Genomic DNA, 21,039 nt, shown 5'->3' on the forward strand with positions numbered 1-21,039 from the left:
AACATGACCTTCTGCGTTTCGGGATTTCAAAATAAATCTTTAATTTTCATCATGACTTCAGATCATATCTTTGAAGCAGAGTTTTTGATGTTTTGGATGTTCCCTATTGCTTGTCGGTCGCTAATCATTTTATAGGCCATATTTGACGCTACTGCTAATTATTTTTGAGTTTAGATTGGGTCTTTATTCAGTAGCTCTTGCAAGGTAAAATAATATAAATCTATGACGGTGTTACTACAAAAATATTCATTTCAATATACGTTGTACTGCTAATATATGGAATAATAGTATTACTCATATTAATTGGTATATAAATGGTTTGGTTATTAGATGAACTCAATATGCACTTTTATTTGGTCATTTTCGTAATTTTATTCTTCGTGTGGGTCTACTTGTTAACCGACTTCGAAAAAGGAGGAGGTTCTATGTTCGGCTGTATATTTGTTTTTTGTTTTAATGTGCGTTCGCCGATTACTCCGTCAACTGTGGGTCGATTTTCAAAATTCTCTTTTTATTTGCAAGAGTGTACTTCCAAGGTTGTCCCACTGGAACCAAATCAGGATCTAATGGGACAAGGGCGGGGGGTTAAATCGAGGGAAATGCTCAAATTTCAAACGCACGTATAAAGTATTCACATATTTTTTATCTAAAATAATCAGATATTTGTGTATTACAATATTATTGCTGAGCTGATGTGACGGAAAATCGGAAGTCGATCAGTGCAAAAGCCGTTTAGTTTGCTTTTCAAGCGCTAACTATCATATAAAAGGCCTAATAGAAATATTGCACAAATCTGCTTATATGGTGTAATGGTTAAAGCGTTTAGCACTCAAAAGGAGGTCGCGGGTTTAATTCCCGTCAGAGACAATAACTTTTTGTTGTTGTTTAGATAGAATATTCGCCAATCAATTAAGCTAGGTAGCGGGTCCCGGGGCAATCATTGCATCTTTATTCCTATTTTTCCTCATACGGGCTGCACTTTTACTTGGCCTACCCATTGTACTATTAAATAACATAAATAGAGGAAAATAAATTCAAAAAATAAATTAGGAACTCACCAATTATAAATTGTAAAATAATCAATCTTTGATTTTTTACAGAAAATAAACGTTTTAAAATAAAATATGTACATAACAATCGTTATAATAACTAAATTCAAATAATCAAAAACCTTTTTCAACCTATCTACTACACGTATCTTATATATAGGTCGCTATTGACAAATACAAAAGTACTTATAGATTATGTTATATAACAGGATTACGATAAAACAGGATCTAAAATGACTTGAAGCGTAACTCCAAAGATCCTGGAGATATAGGAGTTTAAGAGTTGAGCGTAGTGCTTCGGCTATATTTTATGGAGTTTATATATGAGTCCATATCCATGATCTTGTTCAATAATATATGTGATGCTATGAATCTGGACTATTTTTTGTTACTAGTTTATAAAACCGAACTGATGTGCAAGTATTATTGTTGGGACGTAATCACATTTACATCTGTTTTGTATTTACAAAATTGTGGTGATTTGTGACTAGCAATTCTGATTAGTATTACTATTATTATTATTCTTTGAACCTAATGGACGAAATTTTAACTATTTATATTTAAGAGAGTCGTTTAAATTTAAGTTTAACAAAATTGTAATAATTTTTTATTTTGTATAGTTTATTGTATATTAGTTTTAATCAATATAGTAGTTATTTGTTAGACCATTTAACTGTTTTTAGTGATATTTGTGCCATTGGAAAAGAATTATGACTTGAGATAACATAACATATTCGCATTGTATCGAATGTCTGGTGAAGTTATGCCGACCTAGAAGGGCACCGAGTGAATAGAACACACGTGCCCGACCAAAAGAATATCCCATCGGCTCGTGGTCTAGTGCTTCAGATAAGGAAGTTTCAAGTACCGAAGCTAGCCGAAAAGTGTCAGAGGTTAGACTTGGTAGAGGTCATTATGGCGCCTTAAAAGTTCGAAAGGCGCGCGTTCTATATGCCTAAGAAGTTCCTAGCTGGAAGGGTATTTCCCACCACCATATTATGAACGAATTGGGGTTCAGGAAAGGGTTTCTTGGACCAGGCTTGTCCACCACCACCAGAAAATCGAGGGAGGAGCTTTAGCGATAAGGAAACTGTACATGAACAACGAGAAGCAACATTATAGAAAGCATTGAGAAAATAATTGTTAAGAGACATGATAATAAAATATAGCAGAATTACTAAATACTCACAAGTGTTGACAAGAAAGAAAAGACAAAAGGACTAGTGAAGATTTGACAAGAAATAATTACTAAAGAAATTGAACTAGAAGATCAAAAGCAGTAGAATGTCGAAAAACAAAAGAAGTATCGGGAGTTAACCAAGAACCAAAAACAATAGAATTCTTATATGTCAGCACTATCCAAAACCAGGCATACGATTTAGTAAGTTCATCGTTTCCATCTAATTCATAATTCTTTTCAATATAAGGTACTGACTAATATTATATTTTAATAAACAACTTGTTTTTGGATACTAATTTATACAATGAAGAGAGAAAATAAATTTTATGTAATTTACAATCTTGTTTTCTCTCCACATCCCAACAATTATGATTGGTTTTAACCTTTTTAACAACTTGAGATTTATAAATACTTTGGATATTACTGGTAGCCCTAGTTTTAAACAACAACACTATACAATAACTTTTGTCATAAGAAAACTAATTTTTAATAAAATATTATAAATAAAGGTATGAATAATTTAACACTTATTATTCCATGAATCATTATATTTCATCATGTTGAATTATTATATGAATCATCACAATTTACCCGAAAATACGTAAAGGAAAAAATATAGCCATAAATATAATGTCAAAGATAATATTTTTGTGAAACGTTATATCGATTACAGGAATAAAAAACCGCATATTGTTCGCTTTTATTGAATATGAGAAAGGTAATAACATAAAGGGATCCCTTTTTGATCCTGTACCCTCTATTATTTCGCTAACTCTTTCATAAAACTTGCATCAAGTGTAATTTGCATAGCGTTATACATTGTACAGTTTCTAAACTTTAGGTAACTTATAATTTCGTTTGGAGTTCTATAGCATTCTTCTATTCAATATGTGCTATGGAAATATCACACGTATTTTATGTCCTTTGTATTAGTTTGTAACTACTTCGAAAATAATAAAAGTTTGCTGGACATGGTTATTTTGAAACTAATATTTCAAGGTTTATTACTATTACTAACTCATCGGCATGAAATTTATTTATAATATTCTTAAAGTCCTTAAACAGTTTCCTTCAACAATAATGAACGTCTTGTAAAATATATGTTCTATTTTCATTTCAGTAAAAATTAGAAAATATTTTTTTGTATATAGAAAGGAACTATAATAGAGAAGCACGTATAGATATTTTCCTACAACGAGCTATTATAAAATGTATTGAGGTCTAGGAAACATAATAGTGGGCAATAGACTTGCATGTATTTTGATCAGAGATATTTATTGGCGAGTTTCGGCAAGTTTTCCGTTGGGTTATAGGTCATGTACTACAAGAAAACGTATTGGTTAATTGGAAATATAAAAAATCACAATTTTCAGTATGTAATGAACTGATATTATACAAGCAAGTAGTGGATCCTATATGGACATACGGAATTCCAATAATGGGATGTTCCGCGAAAACTAATATAAATACTAGTTTTTCAGAACGAAGTCCTGAGAGGTATTGTAGGTGCGGCCAGATACTATAGTACCGATTACTTACACCGAGATCTTCAGATACCAACTGTCACTCAGAAAATCAAGACATATGCAGAGAAATATGAGGAGAGACTTCATTTTCATGTCAATATCGAAGTAGTACAACTCCTGTATAACACTAGATCAGGGCACAGGCTCAAAAGAATCAAACCACTAAAACATAGTAGTGTAATATATTGTCATAAATATTAGGAACATAAGTTTAAGGTCTAATAAATTAAACCCGCTAAATATACAACCGAAAGAATTCTACAATTAATGTAAACTTAAATTTACACGATTGCTCCAAATATAGATAATTAAATCGTTAAACCAAAATTATATTTAATAAAGCTAACAAACACATATTAATAGCGCAATTGTTCTTTTATTTTTCTTAAAAAGTAATAGATGTTACGAAAAACGAAAGTTAATTTAATACCATCCAAGGGTATCAGACCAAACCAGCAGAAAAAACAATGTGTTATGATTTATATACGAAAAGGCGCAAAAATGCCGCCAATGATTTATATTCGACAGCTGGAAGCTTCTAGGATAGGAGGATCGCTTTTTGAGCTAAATCGCGTCACGATATATTTTGTCCCGGATCGTCAGGATGAGAGCTGGTGACACCGACAGGAAATGAGTTCTATCTAGCGCAATTCGATGTGCGAATTTATGGGCAATTTTTATCAAATGCTCGTTTACGGGATCTTTTATGTTGTTTTAAACATTACGAGATAATTTATGCAGTTCAGGGAGTAATAATGGTTTATCGGATGACGTACACTGTTAATCAATATGATAACAAGCGGATTTTAACTTTACAAGTAAATTACTAATTTTTTTTTAACAAAATTTTTAATAATTTTTTTTTACCGACCGATATATATATATATATATATATATATATATATATATATATATATATATATATATTTAATGTATGTTCGCTGATTTCTCCATCAATTATGGACCGATTTTCAAATTCTCTTTTTATTCGAAAGAGCACACATCCGAAGTAGTCCCATTGGAACCTAATCATGAATCATAATCACTACATAGTATAAAACAAAGTCGCCTTTTCTGTCCCTATATCCCTATGTGCGCTTAAATCTTTAAAACTACGCAACGGATTTTGATGCGGTTTTTTTCAATAGATAGAGTGATTCAAGAGGAAGGTTTATATGTATAATACATGCATAATATACTAAGGCAACATTGCTAATTTTAGAGGTTTCTAACGTGATGTCGTAAGTTAACCTATTTTTTAGGCTTATTTAGCAATTAGCAAAAACGCTGCCTAACCCTACGAGTTAGATCAAATTAATGTACTACAGTATTGTACACCATAAAAAGGTCTACAAAAAAGTCCGCGATGGTATATGTTTATCTTTTAGTGATAACCCACATTAACCATTTTTATTGTTTACTTTTTACGTGAGAAAATGGCTTATTTACGAAGCTATTTTAAGCAATACGGCATTAATCCTTATCGAATTAAGTACCTTAAATACAGTGTGCAATTAATATAGATCAATATGGTTCCTTACAGCATGTAAATTAAACAAATATTTTCGGAGATATTACAAATTTAAAATTTGCGTTTAAAAATGTGTAATGTAATAAAAATTGTATGAATTTAGATATTCCAAAGATAGCAGGAAATCTTCATAGTAAGTATAGGGGAAGAGGAATTGTTTTACTCCAAATTTAATGCGTGCAGGCCAAGGGCAGTAATGAATGAACCAAAAATACTGGATCGATTTTAATCATGTTTTCATTGAGTGACATAGGCATATATATTTTATGCCCGTGCAAAGTCGGGGCGGGCCGCTATGTTTTTATATACAACGTTCATATTTTTTCTGTAGTGTATTTAATTTAGTATCAGCAATGCACCCGTGCGAAGCCGGGGCGGTCGCTAGTAATAAAATAACTAGATATTTGTTGATAATATTATTGGTAAGCTGATGTGACGAAAACTCGGAAGTAATTTAGTGTAAAAACCATTCAGTTTGCCATATGAGACGTCGTAGAAAGAAAACAGGTTACTATCTGTGTAGTGTACCGATTAGAACGTTATGCTCATACGCGGAGGTCGCGGCTTCCATTCCAAATGGAAGCAGCAGTAGCTTTTTCAGTTTTAGGTTGGTTGAAATTTTCCAACCAAGATCACCTCGACTAGATAGCGGACCCCAAGTCTTTGTAATTTTTTAAACGTTATTGTGGTATGTGACCATTATAAATAATAGCTTTCAAAAACGCCTCATTCTTGTTCCGTATCAATGGATGGATATTCAGTCACGTATATTTTTCATGTTTAATTCCTGTTGAATCCAAGTATCAAATTTAGATTAGTATGTCGCCTTATATAAATGATTCAAAATTGTTTTATGGACGACAATTATTTCCTTTGAAAATCCTAACATCAACATTCACTTGAGGACTCGTTATCATGGAAGCACACTATTTTTAATGATCTCTATTTTTTCAATGGGGCTACATTTATATCTAGAATACTCTATGGGCCTGTAATATTCTACCATTACACACAGCACTACTCCTTCCTGGAATACATTATTTATCTATTAAGAAAATACTTCAGTGATTTTAGCTATGCACCCAGAATTTGGCTAAAATAATATTTGTTTACACTTTATTGTTGACAGAATGATCATTTCGTTTTAAAGTTTTAAAAATAATTAAAATTTAAGTTGAAACCGTCACAGAAGATATGTAGTCTGGCCCCTGATTTCGCATCGAATTGTATACTATTTCCTATACACATACAAACTATAAATAATGTATTTGTCTATTTACAATATTATTTTAACTACAACCAATTGATCAGTTTGAAGTCGGTGCCGAGCCCAAACAATACAAAAATAATAATAAAATTTCGTAACATATACAAAAAATTAAATTACAAAAATTACTCGGAATCGATCATTTGGTAGTACTTAAAATAATATTGTAAATAGAAAAATATGTTTAGGTAGGTATTAATCTAAATTGTGTGTATATAGTAGAATATAAATTACGTGTAGTAGATACATTATTTTTCTTTAGTTATTACAACGAATATTATGTACATACTCTTTCTAATGTTTTATAAATAAATGCAACGAAAAGAAACTATATAAACGTTTAGCTTTAATAATTTTAAATATATAATCAACAATTAACAACAATTATCATCAAGCTAAAACAACTTTACGTACTTTTCCACGTAGAAAACTTTAAAATAAATTATGATGTCAATACTCACCTATAATCTACGTAAACCACCAATTGTCTTTCCAATTTTTAATCATCCAATTTTCAACTTTCCACCTGAAATTATAAAAATACAATATAAGAAGCATAAAAAAAGGATTAATTATAATTAGCAATATACTTATTGATAATATTATTACTAGTTGTTTTAAATAATTTTCAGCTCTGTTACCTTTATGTAGATGTGATACATATATAGATAAGTTATGGGTAAAACAAGGGCTGAAAAACTCCGGGCCGAACACATAGATGGCGCTAGTTTTATTGCATTTATAGCTTTCTCTGTTAGTACTTACCTTCAAAAGAAATATGTTAAAATTTCATTACTTCCTACTCAATTTTACATTGCTTCTTGATGGGAAAAATACCGTTTAAGTGAAGCAATGGCTTAAAGAGTGTTATCAAATATATATATATATATATATATATATATATATATATATATATATATATATATATATATATATATATATAATAATCAAATGATTTAGAATTATTAGCCTATAAAAGTACAAATAGGTTTATTGCCGTTTAACGCAAGATTAAACATTACTATTAAAAAAAAACACCTCTTATGTCTTCCCTAATACCCTTTAGTTTTCTATACGTCAACTGCGGATGTGTTTTCATATTATGGCGTAACGATATAACTATAGCAATTGATTAAATGCCCAAGCTCCATTATCTGTGCAGTGACTCTGGTTCTATTGTCGGTTAATCCATTCAGATAGAAGCATTTATGCCAGCCTATTTCATGCAACGCCTGGAAGTTCGTGACGTTGTACCTTCCGAGGCAAAGTCATTGTTCGAAATTCGGTTTATTTATCAATTTGTAGTTGTTCTTCTTTTCGTCAGGGGCTTTATGACAAATTGCACAGATTTGCTTAAAAGATAATTTTTAAATTCTTATAAGCACATTTTCTTTAATGTGTTTTGGTCACGTAAATTAAATTTTCATGTCCTTTTTAATGAGTTTATTCATATAATTCATAATTCATAACACACACACATGTATATACTAATATTTGACGAATGGAAAATATCACACAAATATAAAATATTACGACACTGTAATTCGTGCTATCAGAGACATTGGCGAAGAAGCCACACGAATATTACAACAATCAAATGGCAATAAAAATGATTGGACATAAACATCGAAAATAAAAAGTAACGAAAGCAAATATGTGCATATATATTTGGCGTATAATAAGACCACACAAGTGTCAATTACAATAAATAGTACTTTCATTCTATATAGCAACAACGCTAAGGATCTCGGAATGAATCTTGAATCAAAACTTCCCTTGAAGTAACAGTTAAAAAAGAAAAGGAAACAACTGATGTTTAAATATAGGATAATTTATTGGTTAATTGCAAGAAAATTACAATTATCAGTACATAATAAATTGTTATTATGTAAGTGTCGATACCCACATGAACTTACGGATATTAATTATGCAGATATTCGACGAAAAATAAATTCAGTAAATCAACAGAATCACAAGGAGACATGTGGTGAAGACATGTGGATATGAGGCTCTATTGCCAAATCAACATGGAAGTATTACAAGTCTTAGATAAAACTAGAATAGGGTTCATATTAAAAATAATCAAACCATCTGATCTCTGATGGTGTAGTGAGTTGCATTTGATAAAAGAACAGCAGTGTTAATACATAAATATTATTACGCCGGAGACTAATATAAGGCCTATATGGTCTATAGGTCTGCTGTATATATATATATAGATTTAAGTTATTGGAAAGATAAATTGTAGGTTAGTTGATAACGACTAGTAACAACATACTAAATAAATATTTTAAAAAATCCTAAATCTTTGACTGTGTTAACTTATGGCACTTGGACATTTGTTTCCCTGATAGAGGTGTGTTGATATATAAAGCAAACGTGGACAGATTTACTATCATTCAACCAAAATCTCCATTGCTTAGCCCAATTAGTAGTTTGGTTTACTGAATTTGCTATATCCTTGTGGTTTTAATCTACAGCCATTGTATATTGTACTGAAAACTTTTATTATTAAAAGTATATTACTAGGCACCTAAAATCCTTCTTCAGGAAAGAATGAACCAAAATTATCGAGCACCACGTCCAACTCAAACACGACAAGACACGTTTTTAATAGCACTATCAATACTGCTTTCTAAAAATGTACTCGTTCCCAATATAATTATATAATACGTACCGAAATCCATATAGTAATTTTCCGCCCGAGCAATATTGAAAGGGGAAGGGAAAACACGTTATCAATCGTCGAGGGAGGATTTTTAAAGGGCTTTTGATATAGGTTATAGGCTAATAGAATTTTGTGGGCCTCGGAATGGTTTCGATAAAAAAACCCAAATAAAAAGATATCCGGTCCACCACGTAAAATAACCCGACGTTAAAAGACTTTTCAATATCTCAATGTCGATTTGGGCTTAATATGGGTGCAAGACAATTAATCAACACTCCGATAAGTCTCGTATAATGGAACGGCTTCGTATTGTGGCGTGTAACAATGGTGACATGGTTGTTTTAGCTCTTATTCGTCAGTGGCATTGAATGTTACTCTTCATTTCTACAAGATATAACAGATCAATTGAAAAGTCCCCGGCCTGGCACATAGATGGCTATACTAGAATTAAATCCATTTATTTTTTAGTTAGCACTAACCCTCAAAATATGCGTGTATAAATTTGACAGTTATCGGGTCATTAGATTGTGAATTATAGGATTTTGAGTGAAACAACTTTTGTTATTGTGAAAAAAACTAATAAAAAAATGTTGTGTGTTGATAAAATATTGATCTTTGAACGAAAAAAGTACAGTTGAAGCAAAAACTTGGCTTGATACCGAGTTTCCGGACACTGCCCTGGGAAAATCAGAAATTAAGGATTGAGTTGCTAAGTTCAGAAGCGTGAACGCAGTGGACATCTAAAAGAGGTTGTTACCGACGAATGCATTAAAAAAATCCACAAAATGATTTTGTATGACAAGAAATTGAAATTGAATGGAATAGCGGACAGTTTAAGGATATCAACTGAACGTGTACATCGTATCATTCACGAATACTTGGGTATGAGAAAGATCTGCGCAAAGTTGTCGTCGCGCGAGCTCGACATCGCCAAAGAACGGCCGCATTTGAAGAAAAAGAACGTACTGCTTCACCAAGACAATGTACCGTGTCACAAGTCAGTGAAAACGATGGCAACAATCCATGAATTAGGTTTCAAATTGCTTCCTCGTCCACTGTATTCTCCAAATCTGGCCTCCAGCGACCATTTCCTGTAAAAGTTGGAGGGTCGCTATAATCAGTGTATCACACTTGAAGGGAATTATGTTGAATAAAAAAAAACTAATTTTGCCAAAAAAATGTGTTTTACTATGGTAGGCTGGAGACTTTTCAATTGACGCAGCAAATGTCATATCTAATCCAATACTAGTCTGCCAAAAATAATATTTGGATTACACAATTCTAACTCTTAATATATGATATAGGTGCACACTACGAATTTGATTTAAAAATTGTAAGTATTTCATTAGCTAGTCTAACTAAGCATATACATACTAATCATATAGAATTCGCCTATTATAGTGGTGTAAATAGTGATGTCCTTGTTTACTTTTAGCAAAGATAGAACGATTTCCAGTGATAGAAATATCGTATATTGGGTATAGCCTCCTAGGGTCTATTCAAAGTTACATACGTCATCAAAATGATTAGTGTGTTGCCTGCCGCAATTTGTACATTCGTTTCAGAATCAGACAATATTTTCCTTCTCATTTATTCTGGTTAAAAAGAGACATAATGCTGTGTGATAATTTCGAACGAAAACCGAACTAGCCTGTCAAAGTCTTCCGGTTGTCAAATATACGTTTGTTTGAAAATGACAAAAAAAAAGATAATCAGGGTCACAAATTGATCGCGTCTTTAATAAATTATTTCGAAAAGGAACGAGATAATGGAGGAAACCTTTTGCCCGTAAATTCCGTAAATATTGATGTTATTAAATATTACAAGTTGCTACAATTTAATTGAAAATATTTTTACGTGTTGCTTTTGTGCTGAATATTAGTTTGGGTACTGTGACTGACATCGCTTACGAAATGAAGAACAATATGTTAGATTTAGCCAAAAAAACCCATCTACATGCAAAGTGGGCGACGAATCTTGACCATCTTGATATTGGCTCTATTCGAGATCAAATATATGAAATGTATAAGAACAGTTAGTACAGAACTATTTTATCGATATAAACATATTTTAGTAAAATTATATCAGGGAAAGTTGTTAGTCTGGAATGTATACATAAAAGAGTTAGGGACATGCAGCTTTTTGAGGGATGTAAAGCATGCATACACCCTACCGGGGATATAATTTAAATCGTGTAAATATAACCCTCAAAGAAGTCTAATGGATCTTAGAGACATTGCCTTAAAAAGAATTACATTTCTTTAATTTTTTCAATTTTTAAAGACATAAAATAAGACCAAGGAAGATAAACTATTTAAATTTGTGTATCTTGATATAACTTGGATATTTCTGAATAGTTCATTGTTGCACTCTTTGCAAAGAAAAGTGTAAAGACAACAAAAATTGATGGCAAATGGTAAAAGTTACAATAGCTTTTGATTAGGTTTTGTTGGTCAAAATATTTATTAATAATTAATTGCAGATATATTGTTGTTCATTTAGGGCAAAAGAATGGTTTTATTTCTGTTGCAAAGTTAAGGTTTTCCTCTAAGTCCAAGAGCGACTACCATGGAGAAACGAACTATAATATGTTTTTGTTATGGTTTGAAAATCAATTGTTAAAGAATGTGGAAGAACCATAAGTTATAATTATGGACAGTGTTCAATGTATCATAGTACACTCGCTGGTGAAAATCTCAACAATAGCATCAAAAAATGCTGTAATGAAGCTGAATGCTGAAATGCTTTCATAACATGAATCAAGTTTTAAAGAGATTATACTAAAAACTGAACTATTTGAAATTGTTACTATGTAAACATAAATGAAACATTTTAGTTCTTTTTTAGAAATAAGCCCGATAAAGATATACAGTAAATAAGATGGCTGAACAATAAAGTCACATAATATTACAAGTTCTTCCTTATCACAGTATATTCAATCCAGTCCAGTTGATATAGGGGGTAGCAAAGAATTATTATAACAGATATGTTAGTCGAGAAGAATATTCCTTCAAGAACAGTGATGAATTTTATCCAGAATTGTGTACACAGGTAGTAGCAGAAAGTACAGTGATAACAAGATGACTTGATAAGTAGACACACCATTAAAGGAAACAAGAACTAAACGTAAAAAGGTAAATATGCTCTATAATGAAATTAAAATACATTACTTTGATACATAATTGTTAATTAGATGGATTAGGCTTCCAGGGGGATACTACTATATATGAAAACGCGCCTAGAACTCTACCTCATGGGTGGAGTGGAAAAGAGTTTAATGTAAGTATAATAAAACAACTCTAACCCCCAACCAATTATACCTGTGTTCTCAATTGTAGTTTTAAGTCCTTCGCTAATATGTGCATTGGATGTACAATAAGGTTAATGATTGTATGTACAAAATAACTTTGAATATACTATATATGCACTACTATGCAGAAAAAATAAGCTCGCAATCCCTCCGAAATCGACTCTGTAAAAAATGCTGGTCCGATCAGTCTATTTGGAGCATAGGTGTGGTACAAGTACGTCTCTGAGAGACAATTTGCAGATATCCAGGTATTCTAATCAAAAAAATCCACGTTATGTTGAATGTCTCATGGTTTGCAAGGAATGCGAATAGCCATATCGAATGAGATACCCTGTTCGAGCAAAGCTTCATGAACACGTTCAATGTAATGTTCTCCTTTCAATCAGTTAATTAAAGCTGTACATGTCATTTCACACATCACATATTTGCACATACTTTAATTTTATTTTAATTAACTATAATTAATTAAAAATTCTGAACAATTACTGTCTCTTAATTGTTATTGTTATCGTCAAATATTCAGTATTCGCCTCCATTAATAAAATTATTTAAAAAAACTATTCGAATTTAAATGAGAGATATATTTTGATGAAAAAAAAACGAACTACTGATTACAAAATCAATAACACTATTCCCAGGCTCCATATTTTTAACCTCGGGAATTTCATATATTTAGGTCAATGTTTTTGTGATATTTTAAGGCAGTCGGAATAGAGTTTGCCACTCATCCAATCCTCTTATCAGAAGGGACCGTATCAGAATGTTTTGTATAGTGCCCTAGGATGCCAATGAAGCTATTATACCTTTCAAATGACATTGTTTTCATCTAGACGTCGATTAACCATTTCTCCATTGCCTCGATGTTAAATCGACCTCTGCCGAAGGAGAGACTGTTTAATTTCAGAGCAGAATTTCACGTCCTAGATAAGAGAGCTCTTTTAGTTTTTTCGGTCATCACTGTTTGGACCCAAAGGTTCTTATCTGGAGAAATAATGTATAATATAAGCTATCTCAAAATTACTTGAACTGTTAAGTGGACTAGTTGTAACTATATTTATGTCAGAGTTTTGCCATTAGTTTTATTATAGAATTATATACATAATATAAATAGTTTTTTCATTAGCTATACATCATTGAATACTCTTGAATTTCTGTTATTCAATAAAGTATTATGATTATACAGTTTCTAAAACTAGACACCTATTTAGGAAGATCCATTAACACTTACTCTACGTTTCTAATAAGTTTTAATAAGTTTTTAAGTTTCTAATAATATAAAATTTAGTAGCACATTTCATTGTTTATACCATTTAGCACACTTCACTACCCAACTGCAGAAGATTATATGCTTTGGTTCTAAATCAAAATGATTGTTGCAAGAAATATTAACAATTATAAAAACAGCTTCATAGAAATTTAATTCCTCATTTGTTGATGAGTTGTTAGATCCTACGTGGAACATAATATACAGTAGATACAAGGCAAGGGCAATTCTGCAAGGGCAAGAAGAGTGGAATAAATAAGCAAAGAACGACACATTTTTTTTAAATTTAAGCAAAGGAATTATTCTTCTAATAGCCTGGTATATTTATTGTTTTGGTAATATATATTTTAGGTGAAAAATATGGATAAAAAGAAAAGACAACAAGCTGTTTTAAAGATTTTGATTTGATTTTTTGACTTGTACCACATCTATGCTCCAAATAGGCAGACTGATCGGACTAGCATTTTTTACAGGGTCGCTTTCGGAGGGATTACGAGTTTGTTTTGTCTGCAGAGTAGTGTATATATAGTATATTCAAAGTTATTTTGTACATAAATCATTAACATTATTTTAAAGAACACAGGTATAATAGTTTGTGGGTTAGAGTTGTTTTATTATATTTACATTGAACTCTTTTTATATTCCACCCATGAGGTAAAGTTCTAGGCGCGTTTTCATATGTAATGGTATCCCCCTGGAAGCCTAATCCACCTAATTAACAATTATGTGTCAAGGTAATGTATTTTAATTTCATTAAAAAGCATATTTTCTATTTTACGTTTAGTTCTTGTTTCCTTCAATGGTGTGTCTACTTGTCAAGTCATCTTGATATCACTGTATTTTCTGCTCCTACCTGTGTACACCATTCTTGATAAAATTCATCACTGTTCCAGAAGGAATATTCTTTTCGACCAGCATGTCTGTTATAATAGTTCTTTCCTACCCCCTATATCAACTCGCCTGGATTGACTATATTATTTTAAAGATTTGATAATTTGACTATAACAGTGCGTTGTTTGAGTTTATTTTCAATTATTTTGAATATTTACTTATTTCATATTTTTTTCATTTTTACTTCATATTATTCCGTATTTATGTTTATAATATAATATGTTAATATAAAAGTAAATAAAGCTCATATTTACGTATATTTGATGCTCTGAAGTTGTTACAATTCCGAAAATAATTTTACCCACGATATTTATTTTATAAAGTTCAGTGGTATAGTAATTTAAAGTTATAGAAACTAAATGTTAGTGAGACATATAATATTTTAATTAATATAATGTATCAAATATATTTATAATCATGTATTAAAAATACTGTGAAAAGAGTTCTAGTAACATATTTGAATGTTCCCTTTGCCCTGTTATTATAGAAACATGATGAAAACTTTAGAAAATTTTCCTTGGCTCAATTAATATAGAGGCTCTCGTATTTTAATTTAACATACATCGATTGCGACATGATTTCTGTGTCTTTAAGGTGGTTTAATTAATATAGAGGCTCTCGTATATTAATTTAACATACATTGATTGCGACATGATTTCTGTGTCTTTAAGGTTAACAAATTAGCAAATATTTATTCTGCTCCGTAAACAAATCGAGACATCGAGTAACTCTTAACCGGATAATCTTGTTCGATAAATATATTCTTTGTTCCTATATCGATTATATTCGGAATGTAAGGAAAGCGGTTAATCAGCAAACAGTTATGAACAATGACTTGTAATCAAAAGCATACTGGCGCCGGAGCCATGCAGAACTTGCACAAAACAGACCGGCATAAATCCTTCCCGATAAGTGGATTAATGGACAATGGGAGCGATGCACAATACAGAAAATGGATGTCGAGCATATAATGCTGTCAATTATGTGATTGTGTTGCGAAACTAAATTTTATTTATAATAAATGAATAGAAAGAATGAAATATAAAAGGCCCTCTGTCTAAATAAAGTGAATACATTAGAACAATAAATTAATTTTGAGAAATTAATAGGGAAAGGGTTAATATAAATTATATCCATTGAAAACTCCTGTAAACACAAGAAATCTAAATTATCTACGATACGATTATCTACTACGATTTGAAAAGAAATGAACTATTACATGTAGCTATTTTAAAATAATCAACAAAAGTATTGCCATTGAAAAAGTAACCCAAAATTTAAGACCAAAATGTGATTGTTTCTATTACTTATTTTTCCTGCCCACTTAAATCCCCTGCATGACTATGACATTTATATATTGTTGCAATCTTCACTTAAGAATTTTAAAAGAAATGCTTAAGAAAATTTGCAACTAGCATGTATATTACAACTAGTTACTTAGTAAAACTATGTAATAATTTTTCATTCATATTGTTAAAGAGTCCACATCTACAATTAATTAACATTTGATTGATGTTGCCCCACTTTTGCCTTCCACATAATTTCAAAACACGGCACAGTTTTCGTGTATAATTTAACTATATTAATTTAAAGGATTTTTGTCTGTTTAACCTTCGTATGAGTACAATGTTGTCGAGTAGTTATACTTCGATGTTTTTATGTTCACGCAACCTCTCTTGGTGTTTTTTTTTGCAAACCGTTTAATCTTCTTAGTTAGTTCTTCGCTGACGGTTGGTATTTTTAAGTCATTGGGATATACCCATTTATATGTATCATATTTTGAAGAATTTCGTTTAGGTAAGTTTAGATCTTGTTGATATTGGATATCTCAACCCCATAATTGCACTTGTTAGATCCACACTGGCTTCAAAATTGTTTATGCAATAACAATTTATCATAGATTGTTAATACTAATTGTCGTCGGAGTAACCATAATTATATTTCAGTTTAATATGCTCCTTTCTCTTGAGATGATGCCCAAGTATTTTGATATGATCTCCTACGAAAATACTTTAGAACCAACTACCCTTATTACCACAAAATTATTACTAGCAGGTAGTCTGTTTATTATATGTTAAATCTACGTTTATAGACATCGTGGGATGAATGTTGAACTAGAATGTTGAAGTTATCCTATGAATATACGATGCCCAGCTGACGAATAAATCCTTCTTGATATCGATCTTTTGTATGGTCACAACGAATAACTAAGAGGGCAAGAATCAGATAGAGCATTCCGAAAAACTGGGTCCAGATCGTTTGCAGTCGACCCTCAAGACTGGTGAAATTTGTCCAAGAATATCTGAAGTTCTATAGAGCGAACAGCAGTGCATCTATACATCAGATCACTAGTTGGAAATAGTCTACACTATATCAGAATCTACTAACTGAAAAAATAAATAATAGACATCGCAATATATTTTATGTCTTATTATATACATATATATTATAATACATATAAGGATAAATTTAAAATACGTAAAGAAAACAAATAAAACTCAACGCACTGAAAAATTATTCACAGTTGGACAAAATTACATATAATGAAGTCAAGCCTGTCAGTGAGACTTCTTTCTATAAGAACAAATGTAGCCGATGCGACATAATATTTTATGTTAAAATGGGGTTTTAGGACTATATTTATATTGTAAATTTGTATATATTCATATCAATATGCCTTGTAATATTCGAATATATAATGTAGAAGAAATATATCTCTAAAAAATAACCAGACATATTTAGGATAATGATTTATTATAGTTTTTAGAATGAAAAAGCGTTCAACGACATTAGTTACGTTTATAGTTAACGTAAGTTTTAAAATAGTCTCACATGGATAAAATATACATTGGTATATCGGATCACTATATGTTGGAAATAATCTATACTATATCAGAATCTACCAGCGGAAGAAATAAATAATAGACATCACAATATATTTTATATCTTATTATTTATTAATCACGCTAGTCGAAAACAATATATTAACCAGAGTTTTTGAATATAGGCGCATGGAGGAATATCTGGATTAGGTGCATATAGACTTGTTATTAGACGGTTTCCATTTTTTCAGCATTATTAGGACTATTTATAGAAACATTAGATTTTTGTTAGGTCAATCATTTGATGTCAACGATTTGATGATGATATTCTATCTGGACAGTTTATAGTTTAGGCGGCCTTTCAACCTGAATTGCAAGCTTCTATCCATATATATATATATATATATATATATATATATATATATATATATATATATATATATATATATATATATGCATATGAATAACATTTAAATACATATGAAATATGCATATCAATATGCCTTGTAATATTCGAATATGTAATGTAGAAAAAAACATATCTGTAAAAAAATAACGAGACATATTTAGGATAATAAATTAGAGTTTTTGGAATGAAAAAGCGCCCAAAAACATTAGTTACGTTTATAGTTTACGTAAGTTTGAATTAGGTTGTGACAGAACCGAATTATGAACAGAAAAAATATTTTTGAAGCAAAAAATTAGCTTCGTTCCGAGTTTCCGGACAATGTCCCAGGAAAATCAACCCTCAAAGAATAGTATGCTAAGCTTAGACGTGGCGAAATGAGCACCGAAGACGGTGAACGCCGTGGACGCCCAAAAGAGTTTGTTACCGACGAAAACATTTAAAAAATCCACAAAATGATTTTGAATGACTGTAAATTAAAATTGAATGAAATAGCAAACACTCTGAAGATATCAACTGAACGTGGGTGCTGCGCGAACTCACTTTTGACCAAAACAACGACGAGTTGATGAATTGGAACAGTGTTTGAATATATATATATATATATATATATATATATATATACATATGGAATAAATTTATAATACGTAATGTGCATATGAATAACATTTAAATACATTTGAAATATACATATCATTGTTACCTAGCATGGTTATTAGAAATATAACTACAGAACTCGAATTTGAAAATTAATTTCCATGCAATTAAAACATTCGATTAGCACGAGGACAGTAGTTGCGAATTATTAGTGTACGGATGGGTCCCTGTGCGGTTTTCATGCAAATGTGGCCCCTTGGCCAGGTGAATTAGGTTGACGCAATGCAGATATTATGCCTGGCAATCTACCAAGATAATATTTTCCCTTGAGAATTGTTTTTCATTCAAGTAAACTGCAACGTCTCCGCGCTCGCTATTTTCAACGTCCCTCGGAACTAGACGTGATATATTAATTAGTTGTTTGAAAGTTTGACGATTTTTGTACAGGACGTGTAGTCTAATAAATTATTAACATCGTTTGTCATAAGAGTACCTGAAAATTAGTGAAACTCATAAACGGAACTTTATTTTAAACTTATTTATGTCTCACTTTTTATATATTTTCATATTTAAATTCAATTAAATTAATATAAATTTAATTTTTAATAACAATTAATTAATTGCAATCAAGTTACAATAACTGAGAACAAAGTCTAACCGATTATAAAAAATAAGTAATTGTTTATTATATTGACCTGTACAAAGTATTTTGCATCGATCACCATTACTTTCTTTCATCTTTTAAGATAAGGGATTACATCCCGTAAGAACGATGTATCTTTGGAGGCTACCTAGGAAGTGATCTAATTTTCAGCATCATAATATGAAGAAAAGCTTCTTAGACAGATCACTACTAATATATCAGTAGTAAATAGAAAAAGCAAGATCTGGCGAATACGGCGGCTAGGGTAGAACTTTAATATTTCCACCGGTTTTGTAGTATGTTGAGCGTTGTCATGCTAAGGAATAACATAGTAACTCATAGAATACCACATCAAACTAACCCCGCCATATACTGAGTATTTGGTTGGTTCCATGAATATTAGGCTTTGACGTTGGTGATGCATGACCAGGTGGTCTCCATGATTCTTTTAGCTTTGGATTATAGTAATGCATTTGCTTTTCGACATTACGCCAGCGCCCATACGATGCAAAATACTTCAATAATTTTTTTTCTGGGCTTAAATAAATAAGGCACAAAATATTCAATATTTGGATCATTGAACTCCGTAATTACGTAGTGAACCATGAATTACGTATATTCTACTTATGATTTCCATCATAATCGAGTACAACGTACGAGACATCTTCAAATCTTCGTCTTGAATTTTTGTTTGGCTGTCCAGAGAGCTCCTTGACTTTAGTGGTTCATAGTTGCCTAAAGCTTCACATAAAATTCGATGACATTCAACCGCCTTTTTTTTTCGAGTTAAAGTAAAGAAGTAAAACTCAACGCATTGAAAAATTATTCACACTTGGACGAAATTACATTACTTCTATAAGAACTAATGTACCCGACGCGACTTAATACCATCTGTTAAAATGGGTTTTTAGAACTATAATTATATTGTAAATTTGTATATATTTATATCAATATGCCTTGTAATATTCGAATATGTAATGTAGAAAAAAAATATCTGTAGAAAATGACGAGACATATTTAGGATAATAATTAATTATAGTTTTTGGAATGAAAAAGCGTCCAAAAATATTAGTTACGTTTATAGTTAACATAAGTTTGCGGCAGAACCGAATTATGAAGAGAAAAAATATATTTGAAGCAAAAAATTGGCTTCGTTCCGAGATTCCGGACACTGCCCCAGGAAAGTCAACCCTCAAAGAATGGTATACTAAGTTTAGACGTGGCGAAATGAGCACCGAAGACGGTGAACGTAGTAGACGCCCAAAAGAGGTTGTTACCGATGAAAACATTTAAAAAATCTACAAAATGATTTTGAATGACTGTAAATTAAAATTGAATGAAATAGCAAACACTCTGAAGATATCAACTGAACGTGTACGTCATATAATTCACGAATATTTGGGTATGAGGAAGTTCTGTGCAAAGTGGGTGCTGCGTAAACTCACTTTTGACGAAAATCAACGACGAGTTGATGATTTGGAACAGTGTTTGAAGATGATCAAGCGTAATAAACCAGAGTTTTTGCGTCGATATGTGACAGTGGATGAAACGTAGCTCCATCATTTCACTCAATCGAGTGGTCCGAGTGGACTGCACACGTTGAACCCGCTCCAAAATGTGGGAAAACGCAGCAGTCAACTGGAAAGGTTATGGCGTCTGTATTTTGGAGTGCGTATCGAATAAATTTCATTGACTACCTTGAAAAAGGAAGGATCATCCACAGTGTCTATTACATGGCGTTATTGGACAGTTTGAAGGACGAAATCGCCGAAAAACAGCCGTATTCGAAGAAAAAGAAAGTACTGCTTCACCAAGACAATGCATCGTGTCACAAGTCAGTTAAAATAATGGCAAAAATCCATGTATTGTGCTTGGGATTACTTCC

General features: G+C 31.4%; 1 protein-coding gene across 1 annotated transcript in view; it reads right to left on the bottom strand.

Moving 5' to 3' along the window:
• Octbeta2R (Octopamine beta2 receptor) overlaps positions 1-21,039 on the bottom strand; it is a 179,456-nt gene that overhangs the window by 96,133 nt on the left and 62,284 nt on the right. Inside the window, exon 2 of the transcript XR_013004235.1 lies at positions 7,015-7,079. The gene's annotated coding sequence lies outside the window, so the exon portion shown is untranslated. The remainder of the gene's footprint in view (positions 1-7,014; positions 7,080-21,039) is intronic.

Source organism: Rhynchophorus ferrugineus, unplaced genomic scaffold (genome assembly GCF_030347505.1).
Source record: "Rhynchophorus ferrugineus isolate W39M unplaced genomic scaffold, kcgeb_rfMv2 rfM2, whole genome shotgun sequence".
Taxonomy (NCBI): Eukaryota; Metazoa; Arthropoda; class Insecta; order Coleoptera; family Curculionidae; genus Rhynchophorus; species Rhynchophorus ferrugineus.